The sequence below is a fragment of the Rattus norvegicus genome, chromosome 17 (genome assembly GCF_036323735.1).
Source record: "Rattus norvegicus strain BN/NHsdMcwi chromosome 17, GRCr8, whole genome shotgun sequence".
NCBI classification, from domain to species: Eukaryota; Metazoa; Chordata; class Mammalia; order Rodentia; family Muridae; genus Rattus; species Rattus norvegicus.
In genome coordinates this window covers 25,262,501-25,282,639 of record NC_086035.1, presented here as the reverse complement: position 1 = coordinate 25,282,639, position 20,139 = coordinate 25,262,501, and the positions used below count along the sequence as shown (strand labels likewise).

Genomic DNA, 20,139 nt, shown 5'->3' with positions numbered 1-20,139 from the left:
ATTTAAAAAGAAGAAAAAACAGTATTGAAATGCTGCTTTGTTAGCTAGGTCATCAAAGACTGCAGATGCACACGGATTCAGAAGTACAGCTGCATTGACCTTGAACTTGGAAAGACAGTGAATTAAATGTCCTTAGACTGTGGTTATTTAAATTCAATTATGTGTATACATTCAGGTATGAGTATACTTTTATGAATGAGATTTTATTTATAATAGTGAGCATTAATAATCTCCTCATCTGTATTAACATATGTATCAAACGTATACAATGCAGGAAAGTTGTGTTGTGTTGTGAGACCAGGCCTACTACTTTTTTAATTTGCTGTGGTTCTCAGACCAAGAAAAGAGATAGGACTTTGCCAACCTCTATGGGTCCCACTTAGATGCCAATACATGAACTTGCCAACTAGTCTTTGTCTCATTCATTCCCATCTCTGTCTTGGGAAAGGAGAATATCACTTTCAGCTGTACATTAGTACAAGTTGAAATTGATATGTTCCAGAGAAATCACACAGGAACTCTTTCAGAAGGTAGAACACCTTTACTGGAATGGATCACACATATTCACATATGCACATGCATGCCTACACATACACACACCTAGGAGCACACACATACACAAACACACATATACACACATGCATGCATGCACAATTATCTAGTAAAATGTATGATCAGGAATATGTACCAATGCTTTATTCTAATCATTTATTTATATGATTGTCATTTCTTTTGAAAATAAAATTATAATCTTGGATATATATATTCATTAGTTTATCAATCAATCAATCATTAGTTCATCAATCAATCAATCAATCAGTCAACCTTTTATTCTTTTACTCATGTTGCAAATGTATCCATTGAATAACATGGGACAAATTCTACCTACTGTTCTAGTGTCTACAATTGTTTCTTATACCTTAATGTATCTAGCAGAACTCCATATTCCAAGCAGTGGAGTGCTTTTGTGAGGTAGGGTAGGATTCTTTACTTGTTGGTTGATTGGTCTTATATAAGGCAAATGAAATATCACAATGTATAACTGAAATGGATGACTCCATATAGAATATTTTAAGTTGATAGACCACTGGTTACAATAGAAGATTATACATACATTACAGCAGTACCACGTAATCCACATGTAACAGGGTTACCAGTAGGATCAGATCTTAGGCATTATTTCCAACATTAAAATTTCCTGGAAAATGGACTGAAGAGATGGCTTAAGAGCACTGACTATTCTTTCAGAGGTCCTGAGTTCAATTCCCAGCCACCCTACGGTGTCTCATAACCATCTATAATGGAATCCAGTGCCCTCTTCTGAGGTATCTGAAGACAGTGACAGTGGACTTGCATATATAAAATAACTACATCTTTAAAAAAATAAAGAAAATTTCCTGGAAAACATTGCCAATGTTTAAAAAAAATGTTTCTTAAAATAATATGCATCTCACAGAATAGCCAAACTAAGTTCTCAGATTGTTTTCCTTTAAATCTGCAGGAGGGATGGGTGGCGTAGTACATGCTTTTAATCCCAGCATTCAGGAGACAAGTGAATGTTGGTGAGTATGAAGCCAGCTACTCTAGATAGCAAGTTGAAGGACAGCCATAGATACTTATAGTCCCTGTCTCAAAAGCAAAATCAACAATATCCATCTTTAATATGTAACTATCTCACAAAGCTAGAAAGATATATCTAAATATATATGAGCAATAATGCAACTATGAAAATATACTCTTATTTTGCTATAAATTTGATCAACACAAACCAAAACCTTGTGTATGACAGATGATAAGATACTTAAGTGGACCTTTTCTCACAGAGCAACCTCAGGTGACATTAGAAAGGAAGCAAGGGGGGGCTGGGGATTTAGCTCAGTGGTAGAGCGCTTACCTAGGAAGCACAAGGCCCTGGGTTCGGTCCCCAGCTCCGAAAAAAAGAACCAAAAGAAAAAAAAAAAAAAGAAAGGAAGCAAGGTGTGGCCAAGGCAGGATATTCCTGGGATTTTCTACTCAGATGCTTTGGTGAGTGTCTTCAGCAATATTGCGGCCTCTGGTTAAATAAATACTTGATATTTTAAGCGGGGAGACTGACATTTCACTTCAATACACCTGACTTGAAAATGAATCCTGGAGTTCAGAAGTAGGAGACCTGGTCAATCGTCTGCTCTCTCCTAATTGGAGAGAAGTCACGTAGTGACAGGAGACACTATGGGGGAAGACACAAGCCAGTGCTGGTGGTTTCTTACCTCCACAGGAGAGCACTGGGCAAGAAAGAGAGAGGTTAAGAGACTGACAAAAGCATGGCTAGAGATTCTTTTTACTACCGGCTGTTCGTACTCCTGAACAGAAGGAGACTGTATTAGTCCGCTCTAATTTGTTATGACAAAGTACCTGAAGCTCGGTAACTTGAACAAAAAGGGCTTCTTCCACTCACCAGTCACAAGAATGAAACCTCAAGTTCTGGCTTCCCATTGAATCTTCCTCTGGTGAGGACTGAATGGCAGATGATAGCCTGGCAGAAGGACCCACTTTGAGAGTTACAGGTGACACTGCGGGGCCAGGAGGAGCCAAGTCTCACCTCTTAGATAAGAACTCTTTCGAAAGAGCTACCCAACACTCCAGTAGAAAATCAAAGACCTAAGACTTCCGAATAAGCCCCACCCCTTAAAGGTCCACAGCACCTCCCAACACTGTCCCTCAGTGAACACCAAGTCTCTAACTCATGAACCCTTTAAGGAAATAACTTGTTCTTGTGCCATCCCGGACGCAAGACGTTTAGCAGTGACTTTTGAATGGGGTATCAATCTTCAGATGGGTTACATTCTATTTCATGGAGATACCAGCAGCAGCTCTCATCTCTGGAACTGGATGTAGCCCTGCCTGCTGAGGCATGTCAAGAGTTTACGGATTGCCTTGCTTGGACACAGTGATTCTACCTGAAAAATCAACCAAACAACAAGAAACAGAGAAGAGCAAACCCACTCATCTGAAAATAGCTCTACGCTGTCAGTGTAATCTTTATCCTGTGGTCCAGCCTCATCTACTGCTTTATATTTTAACCATGGACTACATTCTGAAGACCCTCTGATCCCAAGGAGGATGCATTTTGCTCTATCTTGAATACTCACGGGTGGGAGGTACGACATCCCACACTCATCAGATTGACAGAGAACAAGAATTTCCATGGCAGGCTACTTCCAAGAAGTGAGCTAAGATAGCCTCAGACTTCACTGCCTCCAAGTAGAAACAGATTCCACTCCTGAATTCCCTAGTTTAAATGTTTCAGGCAGCTTTTCGTGGCCTGAAACACATAATTTTTGTATGTTTTTTGGAGCCTTGATTCTGTTTCTCTTTGAGTATCCCTTCCCACACATCACTTTCTGCGTGCAGTAGTTCTGAATGGATACATCAGCCTTTTCAATCATGCTGACACACTATCTCTCCCCACTCCTTTCCTCTCTTCTTTACCCCTTCCCCTCTCTTCTTTACCTCCCCCCTCCACTTATATAGGTCTACTTTCCCAATCCTCCTCCCACACCACGCCATGTTTATAGTTCATGTCCTACAGAGGAACTAAGGGATTTTCCTGCATACAATGCTATTCAGAATGTACTGGGGTCTCCTGGGAACCAACTCTACTGACATGAGGAGGAGGAGGAGGAGGATGAAGAGGAGGAGGACGAGGAGGAGGACGAGGAGGAGAGGGAGGAGGAGGAGGAGGAGGAGGAGGACGAGAGCAAGCATGACAAGACAGTTGATGTTGCATTCATTGACTAATATTCCTGATAGTCTAGCCTGAACTCTTGGCAATCTCACTGGTACAAATCAGAATTTCCTTCTGCTTTCATGTTCTGTTATTTCTACCCTCAGAAACTACTGTGAGAGGAATGAGCATGAGTGCCAGGATCATTGTTAATGATCATAGAATATGACTGGAACAAAGAGACTTTGGGTCATGTTTGCAGTAAGCTCCTTTATGCAGAGTGCAAAGGCTAAGAATGGAACCCCCATTCATTCTATCTTCTCTTTGGCTTCTGACCTATGCCCATGCAAACTGACTCTTTGGCTCAAAGGAAGCAATGCAATATTCTGCTATCTTTGCCTGACTATGTTAGCTGAATTGAAACAAATGTGCCTCTAAAATATATGTACACCAACCCACTGGAGACCAACAGGGAGCCGCTCAACAGCCTTTTATTCAAGTTAATTCCACTACTAAAAAAAAAATGAAATAGAGAAACACAAGTTATTGCACTTGCAGATTACACACATTTTGTTTAACTGTGTATAAATGAAGCTAGAGGGAACATAATTCTGTCATTTTCTGTGCCAGGAACTGAGGTGAGCAGGTTTTTGGGCGTTTGAGTAATACAGGCTGATTTTACTGGCAGACATTAGCCCATCGTCATCTAGACACTGTGTCTCTAGTCCCACTGAGTACTGCATTAGTTCCTATATTGAAAAATGTGTTTTCTAATTCCAAGAAAATGTCTAAATGTGGGCTCTAGTTAATCGTTCAGTGCTAAACAGCCAAGCTATAAAAGAAATAAGAAATGGGAGAACCCTTCTCTGTTGAAGGTTAATAGTGAGGTACTATTCGATCGCGAGCTTCTTATCACTTGGTCCAAAGGCAACGCACAGGTCTTAAGTCTTCGTACTTTCCTCGTCAGAGACATAACGCAACCCTTGGCTGCCATCAAGCTCTACAGGGTATATTACAATTCTGCGATGCAACAGGAGTTTGGTTTATGGTTGAGTGAAGAAGGAAAATGTATTCACTAGATACACAGTAGCATTCTATTTTTTGTATAAAGTTTCCTATTTTTTCATTCTCAGTAGTTTAGAACATCAAAGAAACCAAGGGAATGTTTATGGAATAACCTTTTCCAACTGAAGGAAAACATCCACTCTTGCATACCTAATTGGAAGCTTCCTCTCGATGGCTTCTAATTTTATATAGATAACATTATGAACCACTCATAGTCATGTTGCCATGGTAGGAAGGAACTGAGAAACCAGAAACAAGTGTTTTCATTATTGGACGCAATAGTAATGTTTCCCATTGTACTGTCAGGCATGAATGCAGTCTCCAGAATTTGCACACGAATTCTGAGAAACCTACTTACTCATTACTTTGCAAGTGCCAGTGGCAGAAAGTAGAGCATCAAGAGAACACGAAAGAGTCCTGCTGTGGTCATTCCGGAGAGAAATCTGTCAGTAGAAAACGGTGCAGATAATGTTATCCACACCAGAGGAAGAGGGAGGGCAGTTACATTCTTGAGCATCTGTAAAAGCAGATGTGGATTTATAAGGCCAGAGTGTTGGTGCCTTGTATCTGGGTTGTCTATTTAATCCTATATACCTGTCTGCGTTCCATCATCCCTACTCTTGCTACCTCCCCGTGTGTGAGTAGCTAGTAGAGCTTTAATAAAAGTTGGCTTTTGGTTTTCCGTCTTATCAAAGGCTTGCTACTACTTCACTCAGCCAGCTTTTATCACATATCTCCTGGGTAGCAGGCATGTTTTAAGATGAGGATTTGATTATCATTCAAACACAATGAAGCTAACAGCATAGAAGAACATTATGATTGAAGGAATAGTTAGTCAAACTTCCCTTGAAAATGTGATATGTCACAACACAGAAACACAAAGGAACATATCAGCGATGGTTAAAGAGTAGGCGAGGACAGAACATGACTAAAGTCTCATTGTGGTTTTTGCTACAAAGAAACAACAAGCCAAAGTAGAATTGGTTGGGAAGGGCTGGTTTGGACAATTTCACTGCGCTCTTGGATACAAAGCTACCTGTCATCTAGCTCTGGGTATGATCCAGCAAAGGGAATGACATAACTATGTCAGTCTGGAGACTAAGCTCAGGATGGGTTGGTTTGCAATGAAATGATCACGGGTGAGTTAATCTTTGAGAGTAGAGCTAGTCTTTGCTCCAGAGTCTGCAAGGTCCCAAACATCACAGAAACAGAATAAAGAGACAATGAAGAGGGCACCCTAGTTACTCCAGGTAAGAGAATATAGAAAAGAGTTTATATCTCAGACCAACAAGTAATCATGGTCAGAATTTATATGTGCTACTCTCTTTGACTATATACTTTTCTCTTGTATATGAAATACAGGGTCTCTCAGCTGCCAAGGTTAACTAGGGACTAGGCAATCAGAACCGTAGACATGAATTGCATAGGTATGTGATAGCACTCAGAAGTGTCTGGTCATAGAGATGTTTAATACATGGATGCTTTCTATTCTCCCGGAACTTGGAATCCAGAGAATTGGTCATACTGTGGCTCCTCATACATTGAGACATGGCAGTGATAAGGTTGAGTCTACATCTCTGGGGACCACAGACAACAAAGGGATTCTATAAGGCATCCTATCCCATCATTACTGAAACTCAAGGAGAAATGACAAATAGATTTTATTTTTGGCAGCATTTTTGAGTCATTAGAAGTTTGTGTAATCAGCTACATTCATGGCCAAAGATTAAGTCACCGGTCTATATTGTTTTCTAAGAACATTAAAAACACAACTTTAGGGGTTGGGGATTTAGCTCAGTGGTAGAGCGCTTGCCTAGCATGTGCAAGGCCCTGGGTTTGGTCCCCAGCTCCGGAAAAAAAGAAAGAAAAAAAGAAAAAGGAAAAAGAAAAAACAAACAAACAAACAAAAAACCCACAACTTTAAAAGCAGAATAATTTGAAAGTCTTTTAAAAAGAATGTTTGTAATGACAAATAAGATTGGTTCCATGAATACCCTGTCTTCTCTCCTTCTATCCAGGAATATGTATATCTTCATTTTAATAAAGTTACTTTTATCTGAGTACAAATTCCTGATGTATTATTTATTCATATATATTGATTTGTACACTATTTATATCTATTCATATATGTTCATTCATATATTCATATATACACACATATATATGAATAGTCTTGGACAGAGTGCTATCTATATGAGAATGTATTATATATTTTTCCATCTCTTCAAATTCCCTCAGCTTGGCACTTAATAATCGCTGCAGTAAGAAATTCCAAATAAGTTTTTCTTAAGCTTCTCCCATGCAATTTCTACAGACCTTGCTCCTGACCCAGGTCTTTTTGCTTCTCTAATCTCTACCTGGTGAGAACATGGGAGCATCTCGGTAAACTCTGCATTCTCACATGTGCAGTGCACACAAGAAGGACTGAAGTCTACACTTCCAACTTGTCTGGCAACTCTAGGCAGCTGACCTATGACCCTGCTTTCCTGTATTCCTCGGGGTGAGCAGTTCTGGGGCACCTCAAGGAACCTATTGGGGATAAGACACATCCTCTACAGTGGTAAATTCAAGAATATGTCCTTGTATTCATTGCCATTCATTCTCTGTGTCACTCCCACCTTCTATTCCTTGAATCCCTTTTCAAATGAAGATCCTAAGCTTTTAGCCCTGTGAAATTATCATTCTTAATCCACTGACACAAGGTATGCCCTCAGAAGAAAGAACGGAGGTGCTGGATTCAAATGCTATCCATACAGTGGTAGTCCTGGACAACTAGATGGTTGATGGCAATCATGTCTGGCAGGAAGTAGCAGCAAAATCAGTCATTCCCATACTTGGGCATCATTAGAATGAACCCCAAGGAGAAAGCAAAGTCAGAAAACATGGCAGCTGTGACACCAACAAAAACAGCTCACCCTTGATCATTTTTTGGCTCTGTGACTCTTCTCTTGTTCCTATTGTCCATCCTTGTGCTTGATCTGGGATGAAGCTCTTCTTTAGCCTCCCTTTTAAAAAAAAAAGATTTATTTATGTATTTTATGTGAATACACTGTCACTGTCTTTAGACACGCCAGAAGAGGGCACTGGATTCATTACAGATGGTTGTGGGCCACCATGTGGCTTCTGGGAATTGAACTCAGGACCTCCCGAAGAGCAGTTGGTGCTCTTAACCACCGAGCCATCCCTCCAGCCCCTTCTTTAGCCTTTTTAAAGTACTGTCTGACTAGACCTTTCTTCCTTCTAAATAGATTTCTAAAACAAGATACATTCTCTCCCGTACAGTTTTAGATAGTCCCTAAAAATTGAATATTCATTTTCACTTTCAGTTTGAAATATTTTCCAAATCTTTTGATTTCTTCATTAATGTCTGGGTTATGCAAACATGTCTCTTATTTAATTCTGAATCACCTGTGGTTTTCCTTGCCCTCTGTGTTATTAGCTTTTGTGCTGTTAAATTTTCTTGTTTTGATGCAATAGATATCTGACACAAGCAACTTATGGGAAGAGAGGTTTGCTTGTGTTCACGGCCTCAGATGGCATGACCCATTGTGAGGTCTGAGGTAGTTCAGGGGAGTGAGAATATGCAACCAATTATAGCCAATCAGGAAGCTCAGAGTGGAAGTGTTCAAGGCCTACCTGGTAATCTACTGCCAGCTTGGATCCATGTCTCAAATTCTACTACATCCAAGGACAGCATGGCTGCCTAAGGTTCAAGTTCTGAAACACATAAGCCCATGGGGAGATGTCAGAATCAAACTGTAAGACCATTTCAATTTCCTAATGTTTATCACGTTAGTAACTTTCAATATTTTGATTTGGGAAGCTAAAGGGTATTGAATGCAGGCCCCCGTGTACACTAAGGATGGGTTTTACCATCAAGTTCCAGTGCTCACCCTTATATTGGCCTATCTTAATTCCACTGTGATCAAAACACATGTTCTGTCTAATTGGAATTATTTAAATTATTTTGAGACTTCTTGTCTTAGGTACTTCTTGTTTGGTCACCATAGAGTCCACCTGAGCGGGCACACTAAGTATTGGAAAATAGCTCATTTTCTTCACTCTCTATGAAATTAGCTGTACATTCAACTACTGAGCCAGCATGATCTAAATTGTTTGCTAGTTATTTTTCTATCTGTTTTTGGTCAGTTGGTCAGAGAGAGATATTACAATCTGTACCTATGATTGGAAAGTTATATATTTATTCCTTAGCTTTAGTCAAATTTCATCCATGTTTATTTATGGTTGCTGTACTTTCCTGAATCAAGCCTTTCATCGCTTACGATGTTCATCTTTGTTACTTTGAATCCACTGTCTTAGTGCCTATTCTATTGGATAGTAATATGCCCTATTTCAGCCTTATGATGTTTGGTATTTGTCAACAGTATCTTTTCCCACACATTTAATGTGAATCTCCCATCACTCATGATGAAACATACACTAGGATGTATGCACTTATTCTCACATTGTTGACTTCTACCAGGATAGAAATCTTGGTTCCAAAATGGGAGAAATGTGCCCAACAGGAGACACAGAAGTTTACTGAAGGTTTTATAGCAATGATTTCTGTCCAATCTGTTTGGACAAAGAAAGGAATTGCTTTATTGTTGACTTTTTTTATAATACTATAGCAATCATATTTCTTTTGTACCCTGAAGACAGTAAAAGAGTAACTGTGACCCAAGAATTCAGCAAAGTCTTTGGATGTTTTGTGCCTGGTAATAACACTGAAAGGGCAGTGGTAGCAACTGTGGTCTAATAAGGTCAATAGATAATATTCTTAGGTTGTTGAATAGTTAGAGTCTGGGTTTCCCTGTGAGTTGAACTTCACAGACCAACCTAAATGCTGATGGAAGGTGAAGGACCTATATGAGGAGTAGTGGAATCTGGAGATGACAAGTCCTAATCAAGTCTAGAAAGCCAGCTTAAACCAGCTGTGCAATTTGTTCACCAAGCCTTGCAGGAAATGAAGTTAGCCATAATTTTGAAGGGCATGACCCAATAGATGGGCAGGCATACTGCCGTAATGAGATGGGAGGGCAGTCTTCAGTGTATCTGCCCCTGTCATTCTCTATCCTTCTTCCTGGATCTTGCAGGTCCTCTCCTAATAAACATCCTAGACATAAGTCTTTAGCTCAGAAGTTCTTGTCTTGGTTGAGGGACAGCAAGATGATTGGACAGTATTATGCTACTGGCTCATAAGCATAATTTCATTTACCTCTCCTAGTAAATTGGATGCTAGTATGATACTTAGAGAAAAGGAATTATAATGCAGTATGTTCTCCCTCAAATTCTTTCCTTAATCGAAATAAAGTTTTATTTAATGAAGACTTCTTTCCCTTCATTGTTCTCAGGGATGCCTGAAGGTCTATGCATTCAATTCTCTATCCCTTCTTCATCATAAATGCATAATGAGTGTCCAGAAAATTCCAGACGGTTCTGCGGATATGGATATGGAGACACAAGGGCTGTTGAGCATAAAGTAACCACAGCTTTCTCAGTGTTTATATTTTTATCAGTTAGAATCAGGAAAATAACAGGAAAATAGGATTATGCATTTACGGTGGTAAGGGCCTCATAAATGCTGCCAAGTGGTTTACCTAATATCTGCTCCAGTGAGTTTCTACTGTGTTTACCAACACTGCAGAAGCTGAGAAAACCATAACTCCTTGTCAGGCTCACTTCTAAAAATATTGATCTTGTAATTTAGGATTCATGAACAATGAAATGAGGACTAAGCAAGTGGGAGAAAGATGGAGTACCAGGGATCCAATTCTTTGGTACAAGAACAAAATGTATGCCACAGGACAAGAGTGGCATTTTCCAGACGGTTGCTACGGGGCAGCCCGTGTTCATCAAAAAGCATTCAGTCCTTATCCCCTTTGTGGGTGAGAAGCAGGTCCTTCAGTTACTGTTATTATTGTCAGTATCACTGTGCTATCACGGAAGCTACTATAACCCAATATTGTGTCTGTCTTAGAGTTTCTATTGCTCCAGTGAAATGCCATGACCAAAAAGCAAGGTGGGGAGAAAGGGGTTTATTTGGTTTACACTTCTAGATTGTAGTCCATTGTTGATGGAAGCCAGGCAGGAACTCAAATGGGGCAGGAACCTGGAGGCAGGAGCCAATACAGACACAAAGGAGAATGATGCTTACTGGTTTGCTTATCATGGCTTACTCATCTTGTTCTCTTACAGCACAGAGGACCACTAGTCCAAATATGCTACCACAAACAATGTGTGGGAATCTACCCCTTAAATAATTAAGAAAATGCCCTTGATCCAGGCCTTCTGGAGGCATTTTCTCAACTGAGGCTCCCTCCTTTCAGATAACTCTAGCTTGTGTCAAGTTCACATAAATCTTGCCAGCCCCGTGTCTTCATTTGAATGTATCTATGCCCGCGTTAAAATCCCTCTCCATTTGCTAGGTGCTAGGTAAAGAACTGGCTGTCAGAAAGGTGATTAGGATTCAAAATGAAGGATACACAGCCACTTGCCTTACAGTTTGAAAACTAACTAATAATTCAAGATTATGTACTTGATAAAGAGGATCCAGAGATCTGCCCCAGGGCAGCTTCCAGGGATGAAATATTGCTTTGCTTCTGAGGCTCTGGGAATTTCTTTCCCTTTCCCCGAAGCAACTTTTTCTGTGGTTATCTTATTTGACAACAGAAAGTGAGTCTGACAAGTGATTGGTACACTGGAGCATTGCACAATCATTTACCTACACCAGGCCTGGTCCCGTGTGCCAACTATCCAAATGCTCTTCTTCTAAAGAGAATCAGGTCATTCCCTCTACTCAAGCTTACTGTGTGTCCTGGCTGTCAGTGTTCCTAGGACAATTGTTAGGACTCAAACCTTGGAATGTTCTAGTTAGAAAACCCTCTTTTCTTTATCCTCTGTGCTAGCAGACCCCCTTCCAAATGGGTTTTGGTTCATGAGCTCTCCATAGCTTGGTGATCTGAGAGGCCAGAACTATCCTCCAGCTCCAGTCAAAGACAACAGAGGTTTCTATCCACTCACTGTATGGATTTAATTTGCACCCATAACCTATCAGTCTCTAGAGATCAGCTAATGCCATGTCAATTGTGCCAGGAATCCACAAATGACCAGTACTCAGGCAGCCACTGCATCAAATCTGTCTACTTCAAAAGTACTGTGGAATGTGAGTCTTGCTCTCACTATGACCATTTTGTCTAGAATGATCATACATTGTTTAAAATAAAGAGACATCTATTAAAAAAATATACCTTCCTTTCATTGGCAAAAACTTGGTGAGTTAAAATCTTTCAACATAGCACTAGATGATGTTTTTGCATTTTGGTAAAGAGATAAATTATGTGATGAAAACGGGAAATATAGGATCCAGTGTTCTTAGTATGTTTTGGGGATGACATCTGTGATAATCAACAGTGACCATTAGACCTAGCATTGTTGATTGTGGCAATTAATTACACCCACTTTAAAAAAAGATTCCGGTGTAGTGGTACACACCTTTAATTTCAGCACTCAAGAAACAGAGGCAGGAGGATCTCTGTGAGTTTGAGGCTACCCTGGCTCTACAGAGTGAAATTCAGTATATATAGGAATATATAGAAAGAACCTGTCTCAAAAACAAGAAGAAAGAAAGAAAGAGGAAGGAAGGAAGGAAGGAGAGAAGGAAGGGGGGAAGGAAGGAAGGAAGGGGAAACCAGGGGAAACTATGATTAGTCAAATGACCAGTAATACACTTAAAACTTCATAGCTACTGTTAATGCTAAAAACAGATGCCCTTGAGAATTTTCTGTTTCTGTTTCTTCCTTTAACATTGAAAGAATTTGGTTCCCAGCTTTACAGAAATTAAGTTTGGTGAAATACACACACACACACACACACACACACACACACACACACACACACACACACATATATATATATATATATATATATATATATATATATATATATATATACAGAGAGAGAGAGAGAGAGAGAGAGAGAGAGAGAGAGCAAAGTTATGCTGCCTTAGGTAACTAAGTTAGACCAGCAGGTTTCCAAATAAAATGTAAAAAGAGATGTAGGGACACATCTGTTTTACTCTGCACCAGGTCCTAGATTCAATCCCTGTCACACCCATTTTTTTAAAAGGGCAAAAAGACTTCATGAATCACATATTGAAAGATTCCATTTCTTTCTTTTTTTTAATTGAGCATTTTATTTGTTTATATTTCAAATAATATCTCTTCTTACCTGTCACCCTTCATAACCTCTCCATTCCACACCCCCCCTTTGTCTCTATGAGGGTGCTCTCCCAGTCACTCACCCACTCCTGTCTCACTGCTCTAGCATCCCTCTGGATGAGGGATCAAGCCTCCACAGGGCTTCCCCTCCAATTGATGCCAGATAAGGCCATTCTCAGCTATATATGTAGCTGGCACTATGAATTCCTCTGTGTATACACTTTGGTTGGAGTTTTAGTCCCTGGGAGTTCTGGGCAGTCCAGTTGGTTAGTTAATATTGGTCATTTCTAGTGGTCTATTGATAACATTGAAGTTCACAAATTAGAAACTGTTGATTTTAAACATTTGAAGAGAAGTTATAGTGCTCCTGCCATCTATCCTCCCATCTTCATCAGACCTGTCGAGCCTGAACCATACAGGTAAGCTTCCTTTTCCCCACCCATGTTCACTGCTTACTGAGACCTCTGGAGCAAGCAGAGCTGCCCTGGGAGGACCACCATTACCCTGCCACCTCTCTTCTCACCTTCATCAGAACTACTGAGCCTGAACCATACAGACCTGCAGATTCAGAACCAGATAATCCAAGGATACCCACTATAGGCCTGCCACACCAGCACCATGGAGGTTAACCCCCTCCCGATGTCTATTACAACAGAAACATCCAGGGACCAAAGCCACCCAGATGACGAAAGGTCCTCAAAAGAATACATTTAACAAAAGCCAGGGCAATATGACAGCTTCAGAGCCCAGCTACCCTTCTACAGCAAGCCCTGGACATTCTAACATAGTGGAGGCAGAAGAAAAGGACCTTAAATCTAATCTTATAAAGATGACAGAGGCCTTTAAAAAGAGGAAATGAATAGATTCCTTAAAGAAATACAGGAAAATACAATTAAACAAGTGAAGGAAATAAATAAATAAATAAATAAATAAATAAATAAATGTTCAAAACCTGAAAGAGGAAGTAGAAGCAATAAAGAAAACACAAACTGAGGGAATCCTGGAGACGGGAAACCTAGGGAAGAGAACAGGAACAACAGATATAAGTATCACCAATAGAATACAGGAGCTAGAAGAGAAAAATCACAGGTGTAGAAGCTACAATAGAGGAAATTGATCAGCCAAAGAAAATGTTAAATCTAAAAAATTCCTGACATAAGACATTCAGTAAATCTGGGATACCATGAAAAGATATAACCTCAGAATAATTGGAAGAGAAAGGGAAGAGTCCCACTTCCAAGGCTCAGAAAATATTTTCAACAAAATCATGGAAGAAAACTTTCCCAATCTAAACAAAGAGATAGATGCCTATAAATATATGAGAAGCTTATAGAACACCAATTAGACTTGGCGAGGAAAAAAAATCCTCCTGTCACATTATAATTAAAACTCAAAATCTATATAACAAAGAAAATATTAAAAGCAGCAAGGTTAAAAGGGCAAGTGATATACAAAGGCAAACCTATCAGAATTACATCTAACTTCTCAAAAGAGACTTTAAAAGCTAGAAGTGTCTGGACAGATGCCTTGCAACCTCTAAAAAAGTACGGATGCCAATCTAGACTATTATACCCAACAAAACTCTCAGTCACCACAAATGAAGAAAACAAGATACTTCAAGACAAATTCAAATTCAAGCAATATCGAAGCTTTGTGCACTGGCAGTATCGTAGCCAATGAGGTTTATCCGAGGCATGATTATTGCTAATTGAAAACTTTTCTCAAACAATATCTATCCACAAAACCAGCCCTACAGAAAACACCAGAAAGAAAAGTTCCAACTGAAAGGGAAGCACACACAAACACACACTAATATATACACACACTAACACCAGCAACATAAAAGTTACAGGAAATATCACTGATCAATGTTTCTCAACATCAATAGACTCAATTGCCCAATTAAAAGACACAGGCTAACAACAGAATGGATAGAGAGAGGGCCATTGGAGTACAGGTTGGAGTAGCTAAGATCAAAAACTCAAGAGATAGCATATGCTGAAGACGATGTGGAGCAAGGGAATGCTCCCTCACTACTGCTTGGAGTGCAACATTTGTACCACCACTTTGAAAATCAGCTTGGTGGGTTCTCAGAAAGCGGGGCATAGTTCTAACTCACAACCCAGCTATACCACTACCAGGTATAGACCCAAAAGATGCTCCACCATCCCACAAAGGCACTTGCTCAACAATGTTCATAGCATCTTTATTCATAATGGCCAGAAACTGGAACAACCTAGATGCCCCTCAACTGAAGAATGAGAAAAGAAAATGTGGTACATCTATACCATGGAATGCTATTCAGCTATTAAAAACAATGACTGTCCTGAATTTTGCAGGCAAAGGGGTATATCTTGAGAATATTATCCTGAGTGAAGTAACCCAGTTCCCAAAGGACATACACAGTGTGTATCCACTTATAAGTGAATATTACCCATAAAATACAAGATACCCATGCTACACTCCACAGACTCAAGGAAGCTGGACAGGAAGGAAGGCACAAGCAAGGGTGCTTGAGTCTTACTTGGAAGGGGGAATGGAATGGTGGTAGAAAGCAGATGAGAGAGGGAAATGGATGGGGGAATGGATCAGGAGGGGGTTCAGAATCAGATATGGGTTGGGACAAGGGGGATGGGATAGCTGGATGCCCATAAGAATGAATGGAAATCTACAACTGACATGAGACGGGTAGGAGACATCTCCAGGAAGAGACTGAGACCTGCGGTAGAGGAGTTGCTGAAGAACTAATGGGGGCGTCATTAGTTATGACCCATAGCATTGATGATATGGAGTCTGGGGAAGCTGCCTCCCATAGCCAGGCAGGGACCCTGGTGTTGTGACAAGGACACAACGCACGCACAAAACTCTTGACCCAAAACTCATCCTGTCTACCAGAAGTGCAGGGTTTGGGGATGGACCAGAGTCCTCAGACTGGCCAATCCCTACCACTATTAATGATACTCTGTTATGATTGCAGACAGGAACCTAGCACGGCTGACCTCAGAGGGGCTCCACTTACCAACTGTCTCAGAGAGATGCAGATACCCACAGTCAAACAGTGGATGGAGCGTTGGGACTCTTATGAAGAATAGGAGGAAGGATTACAGCCCCTAAGGGGATAAGAACTCCAAAGGAAGGTGAGCAGAATCAACTAACCTGGACCCTTAGTGCTTTCAGAGATTGAACCTCCAATGAAAGAAAATATATGGGCTGAACCCATAGATGTGCCTTACCCACACATATGTAGCAGATGTGCACTTTGGCATTCATTTGGGTCCCTAACAACTGGAACGGGTGCTATCCCTAAAGCTGTTCTCTGTACATGGGATATGCTCTTCTAGCTGGGCTGCCTTGTCTGACCTCAATAAAGAGGAAGCACCTAGTCTCCCAGAGATTTGAAATGACAGGGTAGGTGGATACAGTGGGGCCACTATTCACTCAAAAGAGAAGGGGAGGAGGGACTCGGGAAGGATGGTGGGAGGGGATCACTGAGGGGATGTAAAATGAATAAGTAAAAAAAAATTAAAAAATTGTTTAAAAGAAAAAGGAGGTTGTACCTTCAGAATAGAAACATTTTAAATCCTACCCCAAATATATTGATATATAATTGAGGGATCACATGCACAGAACATAATTATTTGATAAAAATATACCTTGCGAAATGATTACTGAAGTCAAATGAACCAAAACATCTCTGATATCTTGGTTATCTTGTGAGTATAGAGTGGATGAGGAGGAGACACTTAAGGTCTTCTTGTTGATTTAACAGTTTTAACATAGCACATTTTGTGTTTTACAATCATTAATACATTAGATATTCACTTGCTTCCAGGACTTTGTGTCTTATAAATGACCATTCACACCTTTACATCAGCTCATTTCCTGAACTCCCAGCTCCTAATCAAACTCTATTTGAATATTTATTACTTCCTTCATTTATTTATTTTTATATATGGGTCAGCTTGGCATGCTTCTTAAACTACCTGGGATCCTAGTTTAAACCATTGTTTCTTTCTTTTTTTTTTTTTAAAGAAAAGCACCTAAGCTAGTTGAAGCTTGCATGGAGTTTTTCCAATGTGTCCAGCCGACTTATACTATTTTGGTAGCAAACATAAATGTTTAAAAGCCATGGAGTATGCTGAAGAGTTACAGATGAAAACACATGTTTTAACTGAATATAGTTTGAGGACAGTGGCACCTAAGGTAATTTAAGTTGGTACTTTAATGAATAAACAAAGCTGCACAGATGCCACACAAATGAGAGTACAGTCTCATTGCTCCATTATGTAATACACTCTCAATATTGTGATGAGACCATTGATTTCAGACTCATTTCGGCAGTAGAGCAAGATGGTGTTAAAATATGAGGCAGGTGCTTGCAGTGAATAATTGATTCTCTTACAGAGGAGTTGGTATGAAACAGTATAGTCGTTTATCTGTAAATATTCTAGTTCTGTGTAAATGAATACAGAATTTTGAAAATGTTCTACATGGCTTTTACTTTTCATCTATGAATTTTATAATTGTTCATTTCTGATGCTATAAAATATGTTGACTTCTATATAATTTCTATTTGTTAATGACTGAATTTGATATGGGTAGTAATCATGTGGTTTTGTTCTTACTATAAAAAATGATGGTGTTATTAAAAAGCCTATTCATAAACATTGTGAAGTGATTACTAGATTGATAATTGTTTACATTCATTACATTATTACTGTAACTCTCACAAGCTCTATGATATTATCCAGAACTTGTATGATAATACACCACTAAAATTGGATGGACTGGACTCTTCTCTCAGTACAACAATTAACAGAGATTGTGAAAAATTTTTTAAATCAAAAAATTATTTTTGCACTTTAACATTTAGAGGAATAGTACTAATACTAGTTTAATATAGTCCTATTTGATAACATGCCTAAATCATATATTCATAGATGAATAATATAATTTAATGGAATTTTCTTAGCACCAGCAGCAGATTAAGTCACATCACAGTTACAGAAGATGAAATCATGTGACTTGAGATAGTTATGAAAAAGAGAAAGTTATGAGTTGGAATAAAATCACTCTCTAATGATGATTCCAAGAGAATCTGTAACTTTGCTGACATCGGTCTACATCTTACTCTGTAACTTCCTTTCCATCACTTTCTATCTTACTCTGTAACTTTGATGATGTCACTATCTTACTGGGTAAAGTTGCTGACCTCACTCTGTAACTTAGTCTGTAACTTTGCTAAGGTGACTCTGTAACATTGTATCATGATGACAGAGAGCTTCATTGCATTTTACTGAGAGGATAATTTTTTTTTCTTTTTCTTTTTTTCGGAGCTGGGGACCGAACCCAGGGCCTTGTGCTTGCTAGGCAAGTGCTCTACTACTGAGCTAAATACCCAACCCGAGAGGATAATTTTTTAAAAATACTTTTTCATATTTTGACTGATGATCTTTTTACCAATTACCTTCTAGTTCTGGTGAACACTAAATCTATGAGCCTAAAATGGATCGATGACTGTTTAATCACATTGTGAACCTTTCAATGTGGAAGCCATTTATATACTATACATATAGTAAACATATATATATATATACATATATATCAAAGAATATATTTTAACATATTATCTTCACATGTATTTTTAAAATAATGATTTTGCTTTGTTGTGAACAAGTATTTTTACTAAAATGCCAATTTTTGATTAAAAGATCTTTAGTTTTAATAACATATGGAAGAATGGCACTATAGTGGTCAGCAAGAACAAGCATCTGACAAAAGTGGCAAGAAGGGAGCTATGAAGAAAGTGGTTGGTCCATTTTCTAAGAAAGATGCATGGTTCTTACCCAGGACCCAGGACAAAATGTGTTTCATGGTCTAAAAGTGGGAGACCATGACTGAAACTCATGTTGATGTCAAGATGACCAATGGGTATTTGCTCTGATTTTTCTGTGTTAGTTTCACTTATAAAAACGCAACAACCAGATATGAAGGTCACAGATCCAGCAGGTCTGCCAGGTTCAGAAGAAGACGATGGAAATCATGACCTGAGAAGTGCAGACAAATGACTTGAAGGAAGTGGCTAATAAACTGATTATAGACAGCATTCGGAAAGAATAGATAAGACTTGCCGGTACCCTAATCCTCTCCATGACGCCTTTGTTAGGAAAGGAAAAATGCTGAAGAAACCCAAGTTTGAATTGGGAAAACTCATGGAGCTCCATGGTGAAGGTGGTAGTTTTGGCAAAACATCTGGTGACAAGACAGTTGCTAACGTTGGACGAGCTGATGAATGTGAACCACCAGTCCAAAAACCTGTTTAAAATCAAGAATTTTAATAGCAACAAATAAAAAGCCTTATTTGCGGGAAAATGTTATATGGATGCATTCTGAAATATTTCAGCACATTACTAATAAAATAAAAAGATTTAAAAATTTTTAGCATTTAATAACATCCATTATATTATGGTAGTAATATTCTGGAAAAACTACATAAAGGATATTTCTTATTGGGTAAAGGAATTCTAGTTTTGATGCAAGCACTTGAGATTTTATACCTAAGTTACAAACATTTCTTTTCAAAGCAAATTGATATAAAGTATTTTGTCATGTGAAATGTTCTAGTGACCTGAAGGAATGAAGTTTAGCTTAAAGTTGCATCAAAATGTTCTGTAACCATTTTAATTTTTAAACATTAACTCAAAGCAAGATTGAATTTGGTTAAATACATGTATAATACTTTTAATATGTTAAAAGAAAACTGCATCTAACATTTATTTGGATAATCTACCAAAAGGAAATAAAAAATATTAACAATTTTTGAAATGACCAAAAAACAAAAACAATATAGTAGCCTTTACTCTGTATCAAATAAATAAGCCAAAAATTATAATAATGCCACACTGTTCTCTGAGGAATAACTATGTTGAATAATTTCTGAATGCTAACCTTAGTTAAGCTTATTTAAATAGATTTGTAACTGTCTAAATTCTGCAGAATATAAGCATGAACTATCACAGTCTTTGCTTGAAAAACAAAATGATCGTGGACAGGGAGAGAAAACTAAGAGAGGACACATGTCGGGTAGGTTCACTCAGAAACTTTATTTGAGAAATTTATTAATTTAGAAGCTCCCAACTAAGGATCCCC

General features: G+C 38.9%; 1 long non-coding RNA gene and 2 pseudogenes across 1 annotated transcript; 2 read left to right on the top strand and 1 right to left on the bottom strand.

Moving 5' to 3' along the window:
• Nucleotides 1-4,983: 4,983 nt before the first annotated feature.
• LOC108348547 (uncharacterized) lies at nucleotides 4,984-8,502 on the bottom strand. The gene is made up of 3 exons (XR_001841879.3): nucleotides 8,408-8,502; nucleotides 7,687-7,776; nucleotides 4,984-5,288 (listed from the first exon to the last, which is right to left on the bottom strand). It is a non-coding gene; the product is annotated as an uncharacterized LOC108348547 (long non-coding RNA).
• A 6,135-nt stretch (nucleotides 8,503-14,637) lies between these two features.
• On the top strand, nucleotides 14,638-14,720 carry LOC120098031 (U4 spliceosomal RNA; annotated as a pseudogene).
• A 4,001-nt stretch (nucleotides 14,721-18,721) lies between these two features.
• On the top strand, nucleotides 18,722-19,313 carry Rps3a-ps7 (ribosomal protein S3a, pseudogene 7; annotated as a pseudogene).
• The last annotated feature ends 826 nt before the right edge of the window (nucleotides 19,314-20,139 follow it).